The sequence below is a fragment of the Carcharodon carcharias genome, chromosome 9 (genome assembly GCF_017639515.1).
Source record: "Carcharodon carcharias isolate sCarCar2 chromosome 9, sCarCar2.pri, whole genome shotgun sequence".
In the NCBI taxonomy this organism is placed as follows: domain Eukaryota; kingdom Metazoa; phylum Chordata; class Chondrichthyes; order Lamniformes; family Lamnidae; genus Carcharodon; species Carcharodon carcharias.
In genome coordinates this window covers 3,958,614-3,971,265 of record NC_054475.1, presented here as the reverse complement: position 1 = coordinate 3,971,265, position 12,652 = coordinate 3,958,614, and the positions used below count along the sequence as shown (strand labels likewise).

At 43.8% G+C, this 12,652-nt stretch overlaps 1 protein-coding gene across 1 annotated transcript in view; it reads left to right on the top strand.

The window, feature by feature from the left end:
- Positions 1-4,170: 4,170 nt before the first annotated feature.
- LOC121282295 (prickle-like protein 1) overlaps positions 4,171-12,652 on the top strand; it is a 121,468-nt gene continuing 112,986 nt past the window's right edge. The window contains exon 1 of the mRNA XM_041195950.1: positions 4,171-4,439. The gene's annotated coding sequence lies outside the window, so the exon portion shown is untranslated. The remainder of the gene's footprint in view (positions 4,440-12,652) is intronic.

Sequence of the window (12,652 nt, the reverse complement as noted above, 5' to 3'; positions counted from 1 at the left end):
ATTAACATTTCTGAACCAAAGCAGGCAGACGAAGTGAAGATACAGATCAGGCATGATCAAGTTGGGTGGTGGGATAGGCTGATGTCACTGAGTGGGCTGACTTCACACGCGCAATAGAGATCTGAGACAAAGGTTAAGGCAAATTAAGGTGGAAACTTACAATCTTAGGACAATCTTAGGGGACAATTCCTGCCCTACTGTTGGAGAAGAAATTAGAGAGAGCTTTGCACTGGGTCTAACCTATCCTATATGACCTTAGGGATTTGATGCTGATTCTGGCTGCTGCAAGGGAGAAAGAATTCCCTTCTCAATGCAAGCTTCTCAGTTTTTGATTTCCACCAACATCCATACAAAGCACGGGCGGATAGTCACAACAAGTAATACCCTGGTACTTTTGAAGTGTTTCATTCATAGTTGAACATATTTATTTTATGTTTGGCTGGGCACTAATAACTTGCAAGCAAAAAATTAGACTTAATGACATTATAAATTTAAAGGTATATTATTTCAATCACAACCACTTAAAATATCCAAAGTGTATTCCCCAGCTGCATAATCACCGTGATCAAATGTTACGCTTTCCATCAGATGTTTGAATATTTATCCTCCAAACACAAAATGCAGGTGAAGATATTTAATTAAAGCCAAGACTTCTAGTTTTATGACTGGAAGTAATATGCACACCCTGGGGCCCAGATTTTTGGCTGAGTGCTGGTGGGTGTGTGGGCAGAGGGGTGGGAGCGGTGGTGGTGATGTGCTTAACCACATGAAATGTGGAAAATTTATGAAGGAAACGAGGCAAGTGATGTTTTCTACCCTTAGGCTCAGGAGACTACAAACCCTCTTTCTCATTGCTAAAGCGCATCGCTGCACTGCATTTGCCTGCTCATCTTGTGTGGATGTAGATAGGAAGGAACACTCTGCTTGCCCTATTAATGATTTAACACCGTATTATATCTGTAGACTGTATGGCCTTTCAACAAATGTAATCTCTTTATCATCCCCTCAGCAAAACATCCTCTAAAGAATCCTGTTCAAATACTATTGGATTCAATAGCTCCGTTTTAGGCTAGGATGAATAGTAAATCTTTAGGGATTTTAGCCGCCTTAAAGGATTAAGCCTGTATTTATGTATCTGTGCTAAAGTAGCACAAAGCAGTGTCGCTGGGTACAGTGAGATATAAAATCAATCAATGCCGCCCTGCTTGCACTGGGAGGTGGGAGCAGCTGTGGTAGCAAAAATTCTCAGCTGCTACGTTTTACTGACATTTAGCACCTGTGTTATTGAAGTAAGCTCAATAGATGACGGGGTGACAATTCCAATGCAATGGAAGAAAATGAATGCCCCTTCATCTGGAGTCAAATCAGTGCGAGGGCCCTTCTTGTGCTGTGGAAGCACATTTACTCCGCTTTATCCCAAATTCATTAGCTCCCCCCCATGCCCCGCTACCTCACCACCAACACCACCCCCCCACCCCGTCCCCCCCACCCCCACACCCCTCCCCCCAGCCAACGGCTCCTGACAGAATGTGGCAGCTCCACTCCCGCAGTCCAAACTCATTCAAACAAAGTTTGGGCACAGCCTCGATGGGTTGAATAGCCTTCTCCTCTCCCTACATCCGGTTCTTGTCTGCTGTTCAATATAGAATCATCCAGGGAGGGCAGCCCCAATCTATGAGCCAATGTTATCTTTGATCATCGGCGTGGATTACGTCCAAGGGCAAGAGCGGATGGGGGAAAAGAACAGGGAAGATACTCTGATTAAAGCAAAGAACTGCGGATGCTGGAAATCCAAAGCAAAAACAAAAACAGAAATACCTGGAAAAACTCAGCAGGTCTGGCAGCATCAGCGGAGAAGAGCACGTGGCTTAATAGGACTCTAAAGGACTTTACTACAAGTAGATTGAGGTTCCCAGGTGAGATGCTTACTTGGTACAGAATGAACTGATCTCGAACTGGGCAGTACCAGGGGTGTTGCAATTAGCTTTGGTTAGTATAAGGAAGGGAAAAGCATCCAAGGTTCGTAGTTCTGCTCAACATTCAATAGAAGATTATGGACATCAGGTGAAGATGGTATCTGGCTTCCAGCTCAACTACAACCTCTTCCCTACCCCTGGCAAAGCTGGGAATGGGGGAAAGAGTAGGTGGCAGAGACCCTGACACACCATTAAATCCAGCCCCTAGTCTGTACACTTTACATTGGGGTTCAAAAGGTGTGGCCTGCAAGCCAAATGCAGACCATCAGCTCCACTGATCCAGCCCCAGAAGCTCCTGCCAGTTCTCCTCAACATGAGTGTGCAAAGCTAATTGAGAACTTTTTGTTTAAACTTCCTATTCGCAAAGGATTGAAAAAAGCTTCTCCCCTCCCCCACCTCCCCTCCAGGTTCAGGAATCATCCTTTACCACTCCTCCCAGGCTGCACCTTTGGGGCAAGAATGCTACCAGTAAATTTTATACAGTCACCAGCACTACAGCCCCTATTGTTCTCCCTGTTAAAAAAAGTTACTGTACAAAATAGGAGACTGAAGAATGCCCCTTGGCAGTATTTCATCCAAACTTAAAGGTAGATCTATGCCCGTGAAGGGGTCAATGTTTGTCCGGCTAGCACGGAGGAACCAAATGACACCATAAGACATTTACGATACAGATTCCAGGTGCTTCCCTCCTCAAGATTTATTAACGATCGATAAATAAAGAGGTGACATGCAGATGTCCACCTTCAGCCCACAAGCAAAACTTCTAAACGTGTGAAAAATAACTACCATCCCTCCCCTTCTCCAAAACATGACCACTTGGGAAGCTTCAATCCTTATGTGATGGGGCTACAGAGAATTATTTGAACTTTCTTAGCCTGCTCTTCCTGCCATGTATCAATCACCAGCTGCCAACCAATCCCACTGTGCAGTCGGCCACATTAATAATGGGGGAGCCAATTCTATTTGAAGAGATTCTGCAATTCCTTTTTGGCTCAGTTTCCTCTGAATTTGTCTCAGTTACCCCATTGGGCTGGTGTTTCAAGCCCAGCAACAACAGTGAAGTGGTTGTTGTGGAAAAGGCCCTTGGGTGGACAACCTCCTTCAGCAAGCAAAGAATGTGGTTTGTGTCGCCTGGTTGTGTTTGCCATTGTGCCACCAGTGGAAGTTTCCCTCCAGCAGTTTGAGGGATGATCCGCCCTGTGAGGTTCCAGTGGAGGCACTGGCAATGCCAACCCAGGCATTGTCACTCCATGGCCGCATCTTCACCTCCGAGTCAGAACCTCAAGATTTAAGTCCCACCTGGAGACTTGAGCACGAAACTCAAACTGACGCTCCAGTTGCAATACTGAGGGAATGCTGCACTGCTGAAGATGCCATGTTTCAGATGAAATGTTAAACTGAGTCCCTGTCTAAGTTCTGAGACGGATGTAGAGGATACCAGGGCACTGTTTTGAAGCAGGAAAGTTCTCCCGCATGTCCTGGCCAAAGTTTCACGCTCAAGCAACATCACCCAAAAGAAAAATGATCTAGTCATTATCATATTGTTGTTTGTGGGAACTTAACTGCGCAAATTGGCTGCTCTGTCCCCTAGTTACAAGAGCGACTGAAATATAAAAATGACTTCGTTGGCTGTAATGCGCTTTGGGATGTGCTGAGGCTGTGAAGGGCACCATAAAAATGCAAGAGTTTTCTGGTTTCTTTCTCCAAATTGCAACATAAGAGGTGTATGAGAACAGGCTGGGCGAATCTTGCTTTCAGGAGCCTCTAGCCTTACTGACCTGAATGGAAACATCCTACTTTAGGAATTATCGCTAACAACCTACATCCCACCAGGCTATGGTGTGTCTGATTCCTTTTGAACCTTTTTGCTAATTAAACGCCTGCAAATCTGGATCATCCTATATTTAAAATGCAGATTTTATTTTTATGCCATTCTAAAATTGGACCGGTACACTACTGCTCTTCCTAGCGTTAATGCTATAACATTACTGCATTTCTCCCCAGTCCAAATAACCTGTTTGATGCAAAATAATAGCATGGTCTTCGAGGAGTTAAAAGCCCCTCCAGCAACAGCCTCTCCTCTTTCAATATGTGCTTGTTCCACCCAGCTGACATGCTCCACTGGTATTGGCCGACTCTGCTGAGGAGGCAGTGGAGGCTGGACATATATCACTCCTTCCTGTGCAGACAGCCTGTAATCAGTTGGCTTTAGTCTCAAGCCCTGTCCCTGCTCACCCTTCAGAATGAGCCTCTGTACATAGAATGTAGCCCAGCTAAAATAAAAGAGCTGCTTTCTGCACCAGAAAGGAAGAAACTGAAACCCCAAAATCTAGACAAGGTACAGAAAAAAAAAAGCTTGGTGGGGGAAATTAAATTAAATAAAGAAAGAGGCAACAGAAAAGAACACTTCTGAATCTTTGAACCTGTCAAAGAACTTGAAGCAATTCTGCGCAGCATTTCAAGGTAAGTCTGTCACTCTTAATTTTTCTTAGAAATTATTGCTCAAAATGTTGTTCCACTTCCACTATAATGACTTTACAGCTCAGTTTTAAAATAACTGTAATGGGGTTTATAATTTCACTTACAGCTTGGCTTTTTTTTTAAATTTGGAAAAGCTTTTTAAAAAAGCTAACAGGATTCCTGGGTTTGTCTGATTGGATCCGATTCCCTGGTTTATAATCAGCACAATTTCACTCCTTTGATCTGGCCTTTTGAGTTAAATGGTTCCAGTTGTGGTTATTTCTATAACTGTTCCAAGGTAACAATTACCAGAAACAGATTCTGGGCTTGGATCTGCTGTCAGCTCTTGGTTAAGTGGAAATGTATTACGTTCAGTAAAGAACTGACAAAAGGAAAAGTTGCTTTTAAATGGATTGCGTACCATAGGATATTGCTGCCAATACCATACAATGGTTGGGTAAAGGTGCCAATGCTCGCTTCCTAAGACATAGTTAGGTCTTAATCTAAGTTTTCTCATCTATGGTAGCCAGGTAGTTGAGATCAGGCACTTTCCCACAGGGACAAAGGGACAGTTAGGTGTTGTTACCCCCTCCCTCCATTCTCGTATGGACCAAAAAGGGTTGGGAAACTTCTATGGACTACACTTGCACCTTACTTTCAGCCAATATGTGCCACAACTCTAGGAGGGCTAAGGATGAAAGGGGGCAGGAAATTGAAACTTACTGGGGAAAATGGCGGGGGGGGGGTGGGGTGATTAAGTGCTGTGTGCATGCGAGGAATGAAAAAAATTGAGTTAATAACATTTGATATATCAAGACGTGTCCAGGATATTGATCTCGTGCGGTTCACTGATAGTGGGGTAACGGCAGGATTTTTACCTCGTCAGGTGGGCTGGGCGGTGGCGAGTGGGGATGGTCGGGGAGCCACCCACTGCCCGCGATCAGGCCCCGACCTCGATTTCACGCTGGTTGGTCAATTAACGGACAGCCATTGTGAATCATGTGCTGAAACGCTGAGCGCTGCCAGGGTTGGGGGGTGGGGGTGGTGGTGTGGGAGGAGGGCGAGCGCAGAAGTTTGCGCACATGCGTGTGGGACATGAGCAGGGACGTGTTATAAATGACGTCCGGACATTTTTATTGCATTTTTAGTTTCTGTTGGGAAACCTCATCCCGCCTGTGGATGAGGTTTCATAAAAAAAAAAACCCAAAAAGGTCGCCTGTCCGACTCGTCAGCCCGCCAGCGGTGAGGTTGGACAGGTAGTGAAAATTTCCATATAGTTATCACTTTAATGGCCTTAATAGGCCTATTAATTTCAGGCCGGCGTGTTGCTGACTCCCGGACACACCCGACGATCGAAACATCGCACAAGTGCATGATGATGTTGGGATGCTTCACCCGATGTCATCGCGCGTCATTTTACACTCGAGTGGGGCGGGTGCGCACCCCACCCGCTCAGCTAAAAATTCTACCCCTAATTCTGTACTCAGGTGCTCGGGGGGGGGGGGGGTGCGGTTTTGATAGTCTGTAAGATGTTGAGTTTAATGTAAGAGGCTTGTCACTTTTGTGGTTACTGGTGGATGGTTAATTCATCGCTGTCATAGAAGGAAGAAAAATCAGAAATCCGTGTGAAAAAGATTTTGCCACAGTCCGTGGGTAAAAAAAGGCTCGGGGAACAAGTTTTACTGCACAAATTTCTGTCCGAATCATACCAAGGGTAGGATGAAAAATTGGGCTTTAATGAAAATGTTTTTGATAACGGAATCAGTAGCTTGCACAAAAGCGCAGGAGGTTAACAATTGCCAAAATACTGTACCAGGGAAGACGTATGTACATCTACTCTGGCTCTTCATTGTGTAACCAGCTGTGGCTCAGTGGGTACACTTGCCCCCGTGTCAGAAGACTCTGGGTTCAAGTCCTACTCCAGAGACTTGAGCACAAAAATCTAGGCTGACATTCCACTGCAGTACTGCGGGAGTGCTGCACTGTTGGAGCTGCCATCTTTTGAACGAGATGTTAAGCCACGGCTCCGACTGCCCTCTTGGATTGGACAGAAAAGTTTCAATGACAAGTGTGTTGAAGAAGATCACGAGAGCTTTCCTCAGTGTTCTGCTCAATGTTTATTCTTCAACCAACATCACTCAAAGCAAATGATCAACTCATTATCCTATCATTGTTTGTGGGAGCTTGCTGTGCACAGTTTGGCTGCTTTGTTTCCTTCATTACAATAGCGACTACAAAAGGAGGAAAAAGCAGGGCAATGGCACTCGGTCATAATGCTCATTTGGAGAGCTGAATGGCTGCCTTCTGTGCTGTTTAAAATTCTGTGACTCTAGAGTAGAGCCACAAAAGGCTAGAAATATACTCAGCTTTTACTAGAATAATTAAAATGTATTTCCACCTCTGAAAATTTCAGTACAATTTTGCAATATAACACATGCCAAAGCTGAAATTCTTTCCCTTTACTTCTGGGATGAGGCTGAGAACATTTCTTTGACATGGATTAAATCCATCCACACAATCATCGTCCATATTCTTAAAGATTTCAGGTCTGGAATGTTGTTCAGTGAGTCCCCAGTACTATGGTGAGCCTTTATTATTATTATTATTATTATTATTATTATTATTCTATGCCAAAATAAGTTATATTTCTCATACATTTTGCTATAGATTGCATTAAATATTTTTACCCATTAGGTGTGAGGCAGAGTGAATGGGACTTTTGAATCTGTATCTATTATGTCTTTGGGTGGAAGGGTTTTGATGGAGTACTGAAGAGGGAATTTTACCGTTCAATGTAACCAGTGCTTTGCTTGAATCAAAACAGAAAATGCTGGAAATGCTCAGCAGGTCTGGCAGCATCTGTGGAGGGAGAAACAGAGTTAATGCTTTGAGTTGAATATGACTCTTCCACAGAACTCCAGTTATGTGCTCAGCTTAACCTGCAAGCATTTAATTGGGCAGGATAGAAAGCCCCTCCGTCTGCATTTAACATGCATCAGTACTGACCTGGGAGTGTTTGATATTCTCACTGGGTTGCGAAGTGCATGCACAAAGGCTCCTCACTACTGACAATGCGCACACTCACCATAACAAACACAAAATGTGAGTGTTGAACAATCTTTGAGGAAAATCCACACTGGTACACTGAGATTTCATTTCATTCCCAATGCTTTCATTCCTTTGGTACCTACATTTCATTTAACACAGCGTGTGATTGCTGGCTGCTACTATCATGATATAAGGAGGTGAATGTTTCTCAGCTGGTAGAAGGTACTACATTTCTTTCTTGTAGTGGACTGTTTGTTGGCTTGGTATTGTGATTGCTTCTGATGTAGCCAACTTCATTACCGAGCTTTAACTAACACGGAAATTCTGCAAACATCCTTTGCTGTTTGCGCTTTGTGTGTGATTTCCTCAGTGTGACAGAAATTTCCATTCACGTTAGTGTTTATTTTTTCTCTCTTCTTTCTGTCAGTTTTCTCCCCTCTTCCCCTGGAGGTGTTGGCTCCTGCTGGGGAACAGCCTCGCAGGCACCAGTCTCTCTTCTATATTTCAGCTCAGTCTCAGCTCATCCCTATGTAAGTGTTGACAACAAGAGTTGGCAGGCTATCTGACTGTTCCTGACAAAAGCAATTGGCATCGTGCAGTGGGTGGGGTGGGGTGGGGTGGGTTGCTGGGAAGGTGATTTTGCTGGCTAATGATCGGAAACTGGAATCCCAGCACTTTTTTCCCCCTCCATGGCTCCATATATACCGAGGCCAATTCAAGCACCCCTGAGATTAGCCAATTCACAACACAAGTGAAGAGTTGAACCTGGAACCTTCTGCTGTCTATGACTCATTGCCTTAATCAGGGGAGACCCTTACACAATAAATTCATTTTCTTTCTAAGTCATGTGCATAAACACTCTGTTTAGTGCTGTTCATCATTCTGCTATTGGTGCAATGAACACTCCAGTTATGAGGAATAGAGCTAGTTTTAAGACAATTGACAATGGAGTGACTCTAATCAGCTCAAGAATCTTTATTCCCACCTACGTCATGGACCACTGCACAAAACCCCCTCTAAGTACTGCACAGTGCAATACACAGGCTGCATACAACCAAAGTTCTCTCTAAGATGCTTGTGCATGGGTGCACAGAAATCTTGAATATGCCATGCAATGCAATAAACAGGGTGCACACAGCAAAGAAAAATTAGAGGGAACATTGCCACTATGTATCAGTAGGGAGACAGTGGGGCAGAAATTGGTCTTGGGATGTAGCACAAACCAGACAATAGTGAGCACAGCCTGGTTTACACACTGCCTGATCTTTGCTTTCATTCACTAGCATCTGCTTCGCATGATCAATGGAGAGAGAAGCTTCTCAGACAGGCCATGGGGCAAATGAACACAACATTGAAGGATGAGGAAAGGCTTTTTTATGGCTCATCAATGTCTCCAGGGCTCTTTAATTCTGCCAGTCCAGCATCTGACTGTAACCCTAATTTCTTTCATACCACTACCTTGTCAGGCACCACATCAAGCAACCTGAAACAAACTGCTCAGGAAAGTCCTGGGTTCAGCCCCTGGTCTTTCTATTGGTTCTTGGATGTGAACATCACCGCTAAAACAAGGTGAAGGTGAGCCATCTTCGTGAACCTTTGCAGTCTTTGTGGTGTGGGTGCACCCACAGCGCTGTTAGGGAGGAAATTCAGAATGTTGATCTAGTGACAGCAAATGAACAGCAGTATAGTTCAAAATCAAGGTGGTGTATGACTTGAAATGAAACCGGCAGGTGGTGGTGTTCCTATGAATCTGCTGCCCTTGTTTTTCTAGGCGGTCAGATTTGTGAGTTTGGAAGGTGCTGTCAAAGAAGCCTTGGTGAGTTGCTGCAGTGCATCTTGTAGGTGGTACACACTGCTGCCACTCTGCACTGGTGATGGAGGAAGTGAAGGCTTAATGTGGTAGATGGAGTGCTAGTAAAGCAGGCTATTTTGTTCTGGATGGTGTTGAGCTTCTTGAGTGTTGTTGGTGCTGTATTCATCCAGGCAAGTGGAGAGTATTCCATCACACACGTGACTTGTGCCTTGTAGATGGTGGACAGGCTTTGGGGAGTCGGGAGGTGAGTTACTCGCCACAGGATTTCCAGCCTCTGACCTGAGCTTGGGGCTGTAGTATCTATGTGGTTGGTCCAGTTCAGTTTCTGGTTGATGGTAACTCCCAGGATGTCGATAGTGGGGGATTGAGAAGTGGTAATGCCATTGAACGGCGAGGGAAAATGATTAGATTCCAACTTGTTGGAGATGGTCATTGCCCACCACTTGTGTGGCACGAATGTTACTTGCCACTTGTCAGTCTCAAGCCTTTGATGAGAAAGCCAATCTCAGTAGGGGTAAATAGTACAATCGCCCTCAAGCTTCCTGGCTAGCAAGAGGGAAAATAAATCCCCCTCCTCCAACCTCAGCTAGAACATGAGCACATGTGGACATTGGGCAAGGACACATCCAGGCTCAGCTGCTGTTCCATCATTGGAAAGCTTGCAAGCACTCAGTTGTAAAGGTCCGGACATAAAGAACTGTACTTGCACATGGAAGGGAAGAGGGTGAAAAGAAAGAAAGAACTTGCATTTGGTACAACTCAAAGTGCTTTATATCCAAGGATGCATAGCTATAACCAAAACAGAATTACCTGGAAAAATGCAGCAGGTCTGGCAGCATCGGCGGAGAAGAAGAGTTGACGTTTCGAGTCCTCATGACCCTTCGACAGAGTTGACGTTTTGAGTCCTCATGACCCTTCAACAGAAGGGTCATGAGGACTCGAAACGTCAACTCTTTTCTTCTCCGCCGATGCTGCCAGACCTGCTGAGTTTTTCTAGGTAATTCTGCTTTTGTTTTGGATTTCCAGCATCCGCAGTTTTTTGTTTTTCTCGATGCATAGCCATTGTTGTGTTGAAGGGAACAGAGCAGTCAGTTTGCACTCAGCAAGCTTCTACAGACAGCAATGTGGTCATCTGTTTCAGGGATAAATGCTGGGTAGGACACCGGGGAATACTTCTCTTGCTCCTCTGTGAAATAGCACCATGGAATTTTCTACCTGAGAAGCCAAAGAGCACCTGAGTTTAACATATCCTGTGAAAGTTGGCACCTCCAACAATGCAGCACTCACTCCAATAAAGTACTGAGGATCAGCCTTGCAATTTTGTGCTTGAGTCTCTGGAGTGGGAGTTAAACCCACAACCCTCCAGCTCGGAGACATATCCTTCCCAATCTTTGAGATATTAATAATTCCCTTTGCAGAGTTATGGGTATCTATAAACATTTATATACAAAATCCTTTCACGTTGATTTATAAAATAAAACAAAAAGAGGAACAGATCACAATGAAGCTCATTCGATTTTTGATGCCCCATATTGTTACTGAAAGTATATTCCTGCAATAAAAAAAATCCAACTGAGTCATAGCTGACACAGTGAGAGAGTTACAGTGATGTGGCATTTAAGCTTATTCCTGGACCAGGGTTTGATCGGTGCTCCTGCATCAGTCCTCCTCACTACCTCGGTAATAGATCTATTTAATGTTATGTAACAGATGCCCCATAAACTTGCCTACATTTGGTTAAAAATATTTCACGTGAGGGGCTAAAGAACAGAAATGTCTCCCTGGGTAGCCGTATCCTGTTTTATATCGCATGCATGTGTCAGATAGACCAGCAAGGGATCAACATGCCTGAATGGAAATTTATTCCATTGCAGGTCTATCCATAGCCTGACACACATGAACTATCACTTTTGTGAATGTTTCACAGTTTGTAATTGTTGGCTAGGAGTTCCGAGGGAGATTTAGAAAGTAATGGGTAAAATTAGTCACACATTTCCAAAATGAAAGCCAAAGGTAATATTATGCTTCCTGTCACCTCTCTGGCTGCTTTCATGTGGTCTGTATTTTTATTACTTTGTGTCGGACTGAATCTGAGCCAAGACCCATGTGGATTTTTTTTATTGCAGGAATATACTTTAAGTAACAATATGGGGCATCAAAAATCGAATGAGCTTCATTGTGATCTGTTCCTCTTTTTGTTTTATTTTATAAATCAACGTGAAAGGATTTTGTATATAAATGTTTATAGATACCCATAACTCTGCAAAGGGAATTATTAATATCTCAAAGATTGGGAAGGATTTGCATTTTAACTGCTCTGATTCCACTAATCCAAACCCCAGACCTTATTGGAACACCTTAGGCCATCTTAAACCCTTACCATAATAACACTGTCTCCCCACTCACCCCCTGGGCAGTGTAGGCCCTTTAATGAGATGCCTTTTAGAGTCTATTTAAGGCTGTTTTCCCAAATAATTAGAAAATGAATCTAGCATATATTAAAGCGTGCTACAAATATCACTGTTTGTCGTACTTAGTGTCCATATGCAGGGAAGGTTCCAGCCCAAAGAATAAAGAAAGCGTTATTTTTCCAGCTGAATGACAGGGTTCCTGTCCCAGGAACTCACCACCTCCCTATTTTCACTGTGTTGTAGTCCAAATTTGACACACTGTCTATTGTATTCTATGCTAATTCTTTACCAAGGTCTCAATTCTGCAGAACTCTTTACGTCCCTCAGTACTACCAACCAGCTTTTAAAATCCAACCTTGATACTACTTAATTGCTAATCCCCTGTCTGGGAGTAAAACATTTCCTGGAAAGATCAATAAGATTGGCATTCATCATGTCAAAGTGAATCAAAATGTTGCACACACATTGGGGTAGCTATGTAAGGAGTAGTTAAATCAGTAATGCACATTTTACACTATTGTCAAAATCAAGAATTGCCCCCATGAATTACCTTTGGGGTTCAATGATTGCACTTACGTAGTAAAATAATGCAGCAGCCACTCTGTACCAAGCACAGTCCACGAGATGAATAAGCAGCTCATCTGTTTTTAGTGAGGGAGAAATGTTGGCATCGACACGTGAGAGAACGCATTACTCTTTGTCAAATGGTGATATGACATCTTTAAGGTCAGTTTAACATCTCTCCCAAAAGGCAGCCGCTCAGGCAACATCACAGAATCTTCTACAATGCAGAAGGAGGCCATTCAGCCCATTGTGTCTGCACCAGCCCTCCAAATGAATAATTTACTTAGTGCCATTTTCTGGCCTTCTCCCCATAACCCTTCCCATTGTTCCTTTTCAAATAACAGTGTTCTCTGCAATAGAGTGTCAGCCTAGAGTAACTG